Below are 4,785 nucleotides of genomic sequence, written 5' to 3' on the forward strand. Positions count from 1 at the left end.
TTTATTGTTTGATTTAAGAGTGTGAAGTGTTGATTCTTTGAGTTTATGCTTCTGTCAATATATCGGAACTTCCAAGTCTAGTGTTGGTGTTTGTTCTTCCGAGACCAAATTATCTATACCTTTTGTTTTCTTGGAAGTACCTTCTCCCTCTGCATTTATTCCCCTTGTACCCAAGTTATTTTCTTTTTCTACTCGTGTAATTTTATCGATAGTGTCTACTTTTCTGGTTTTCAAAATAAAAAAAAATAAAAAAATTTATTCACATCATTTTTTAAAAAAAAAATTATAACTCCCGAATTTTTAGCCCAAAACAGACCATGAATACTCCTACTATAAATAAAAAATAAAATAATTGAGATCGATTCTCAATAAACTAAATAATAAAAGATAACTGGAACACATAAAAGTAATTAGAAAAAAAACTTGAATTAATTTGGGTTAACTCGACTAATCCGCAACCTGGGATATGAGATTGGAAAAACTCTACAGGAAAAAAAATCATGAAATTCAAGGCTCAATAACTTGATGTCGAATGATGAAATTGAAAAAAAAATCAATTAAAAAAAATGTTAAGAAAATTAAATTGGACAAATCTTTGAAATAAGTGACCCGAGTCATAATATCAAGATTACTCTATAGAAGACAAATAAAAAAAAATATGAATAAAAACTCTTAATCATTATAAATTAAATTTTGTAATTAAAAAAATAAGAATCAAATATGACATAAAAACTAAATGAACTAAAATAATAGGGGATTAAATTGAAAAATAAAATAAATCAAGAAAATAAAAATAAAAATAGCAATTAAAATAATAATGATCAAATTGGATATAAAAGTAAAGTAAAATAAAATGTTGAGGGTTGAAATTGAAAAAAAAATCAATTTAAAAAAGCATCAAAAGCAAAAAAAATAATTATTAAAAAAATAATTATTAAAATTAATACAAATACAAACTCACATGATACATTTAATTTTTAAAAATAACAACATGAAACCCAAGACAAGAAGAAATAAAAGTGAAAGGAAAAAAATTCATTTAGCCTAACCATTGAGTCGCAGTGCATACAAGCCTAATCAGCAGGAAGAGAATGATCTTTTAATTTTATTTATATTTATTAAAAGTTCATATCGATTATAACTAAACTAGTTATGAGAAAAATATGAAAAAACTCTTAGATATTAATTTTAAATTTTTTGCTTTTATTGTGTTATCAAAATGTTAAAAGACTAAAAAATCCTAATTTTAAAAAATTTGTTTTTAATAGTATTTAAGTTTTTTAATTGTATTTGTATGATATTAAAAAATTCATTGGTTCTCGATTAATATAATAATGATAAAATGATTCTATGAAAGATATTGAAATTCTCTTAACTAGTTGATCTTGTTTGAAAATAAAAAAAAAATTATCATTTAAAAATATTAAATTTCTCCTAGTTAACTAATTTTGAGAATAGAAAAATGATGATCGCACTTTTCAAACTACAATGCGATCTAGGCACACAGTTGAGTGCTTTTATTTTATTTTATTTTATTTTAATTAGGGATATCTATATTAGAGAGTTGTTTGGATTAGCATCACTTAGTTTTTTTCTTAAAGAAACTAAAAATCTTAAAATGCACTAATCACTGAAGAAAATGGACGAAGAAAGGTTATTTTATTTGTTTCCATTCTAAATTCCAATGTTATTCCTCTACATTTTCTTGATGTATTTATGAATCTATTTAAAATTAAGATTAAAGCCCTTGATGTGAATTTGGAATTGGTTTGAAGTAATTAATCCATCATATTTTATTTTTATTTTTATCCTTTAAAATCTAACTTTGAAATCCAAAATTGATAGAGAGAAAAATTGGGCTTAGAGGCCCAGTCCAATTGTTCATATTTTTATATCAAATCTTTGTATTATATTTTATTTTTATTTTGATTATTTCTGGAACAGTAAAAAAAAGATAATAGAGATATAAATAATAAGAGAATAGGAGATGAAGTTAAATTTGTGTTAGGTGGTATTGTACAATATAAAGTGATTAATTTTTTATTATATTTTTGGTTAATAATAAATAAGATAAAATAAGATATTAAAATATCTATTTTATCATTAATATATATTAATGTCAAACTTAATAATTAGATTTTTTTTTACTTTAGTAACTTAGTTTACATTAAGTATTGAAATTAATAATAATATAATAACCTTAGTTATAAAATATGAATCGACCAGATATTTCAAGACCTTGATTGGTTTAGATTTTAAAAAAAATAAGGAAAAAATTAACTTGATTTAACCTAGTCAAAAACCCGGGTTGAGCCACGACCCTGTCAAAACCCGAGTAAAAAACCCATTAACATTTTAAAAATATATATATATTTTTTGTCGAAACAACCTTTTTTGATAATTTTTCTTGAGAAAATAGTAGGAGTTGACTCAGGTCAACGCAAATCGACACCCCCAGCCCATGACTTAGGTTAACTCAGTTGGCACTTTTAATTCATGACTTGGGCCTTGTCCCGAGTCAACCAACCCTAGACTCTAATTTTAAAATTAAAATAATAATTAATTTTATATTTACATGTCTTGGTTGAATAAGTTAGAAATTAAAATTTTTTTGCATAAACATTTTAGGGATAAAAAAGTACTATTTTTAGAAACATGTTTTTTTTATACCTCTTTTTTTGAAAATACAAAAACTTACTCTAAAATTATCCTAAAAATAAATTTAATTTTATATTTTTATTTCTTTAACTAAACATATTTATATTTTTATTATCTAACGATTTTTTAATTATGGAACCTTAATCAAAAGCTACCTTAAAATTTAACTTTGAAATCCAAATTTAAAAGATAGGAAAACTGGGCTTAGAGGCCCGGTCCATTTGTTTCTCTTTCATTATTGTTTCGGATCAAATTTGTTTTATCAGGGCATTTCAAGTTTCAACGTGATGTGTTCTAGCTAGAAAAAAATTTGAACAATCAATTACGATATCTTTTTTACCTCATGAAAAATTACAATTACTCATGAAATAACTTTAAATAGTCAACAATCTTAAAAAATCGAGAATCTCGTCCATTTATTTAAACTTCCATATAGAACCTACACCTATAAATTTTGTAAATTGTAAATTGTCGCCCTATAAATTGATTCCTGAAAATTTTGTAAATTGTTTTCATGAAGAAATCCATGGACGATGTGAAGTGTTGATACAATGGTGTTTAACTAGATTTGTGGGATGGTGGTAGTGATTATAATTGAAAATGCTTTTTATTTAGAACTGTATTAAAATATTTTTTTTATTTTTAAAAAGTTATTTTTAAGATCAGCACATCAAAATAATTTGAAAATATAGAAAAATATTTTTTAACAAAAATAAATTTTAAAATTTAAAGGAATGCGATTTGGATCGCGTTCCTAAACTTTTTTTTTTAATTTTTCATGTAACCCTTACTTATTAAAAATTTTTAATTTTTTTTAAATTTTTAATGATATAAGAAAAATCATGTAGCGGATCATTTGGCCAACATAGAGTTCATAAAAAAGTGAATTTAATTGTCTGGGTTTAATATTTTATTTCATAATTGAATGTTTTGACTATGCTAGGTGAAAAGGGAAGTTTTTTAAGTTGTTTGGTTCACGTTACGTTTGTAAAGAATCGAATACTATATTTATTGTTCTTCTTTCTCATCTTATTTAGCAATTTTTTTTAATAGCTTTAACAAACAGTAATGAAATTTTCATCTTTGATAAAAATAAAAAATTAAAGCTGACTCACTATCGAATCATGCTTGCTCATTCCCCAGTCCCCACGCAAACAATGGCCTTTCCCCGCATTTAAGGCAGAATAATAATTATTTTTTTTTTAACATGAATGTTTCTTTTTTTTTATTTTATTTTTATTAAAAATAAAAATATATATATACATCGACTAATCTCACGAATATTAAAGTTAACAATCATGTAAGTTTTAAGTAACTTTAAGAGGACTTAAACTCATAATTATTGAAGGGCAAACTTAAAATCTGACTAGTTGAGTTATTTTTCTGAGTTAATTAATGTTGTTAATTATTGTTGTAGTTGTAATGTTAAGCTTAAAATTATTTTTTTAATTTATTGTTTAATTTTTTACTTGATATTAATTTTTTATGATTTTAAATTGTTTTAATTAATTGATATTAGAAATAATTTTTTTAAAAAAATTCATGGCTACGGGAATCATACTGCAGCACAGGAAACGTGGCATGAATTTGTGGGTTTTTTTATACGACAATGCGATATTGTTAATAGCAATTAATTCAATATTTAATGTAATTAAATTTTTAGTAGTTGACCAATGCCGAAAGTATGCTCAAAATGGAAGGTGAAGTCACGTCACTTCACATAAGAGGGCATCGGCACTTCTTTATAAACCTCCTCGCCGGCGATGTTCCTCTCCTTCTTCACGTCTTAAGGGATAATTGCATTAAAATAAGGTATGTCTTTGTGGGTATGTAAGGGTTTTAAGTTCTTTATATGTACTGTTTTTCCATTGTAAAAGTATTTTTTAGATTATTTTGATATATTAAAATTAAAATTAAATAAAAAATATTGTAAAAATAATCACTGCCCTTAGAAATACTCCCTAAATGCATGCATGGTTCCATAGACGGCAATTTGAAGTGCCCATCAAATACTATGAGAGCAGGACGGCAAGAAATCAACCATAAATCTCAAATAGAACTCCTTCAGTACTGTAACCTACGTAGCAAGTACACGGCATCTAAACCTAAAACACATGGGTGTCCCTT

This window comes from Populus nigra, chromosome 11, assembly GCF_951802175.1.
Source record: "Populus nigra chromosome 11, ddPopNigr1.1, whole genome shotgun sequence".
Lineage (NCBI taxonomy): Eukaryota > Viridiplantae > Streptophyta > Magnoliopsida > Malpighiales > Salicaceae > Populus > Populus nigra.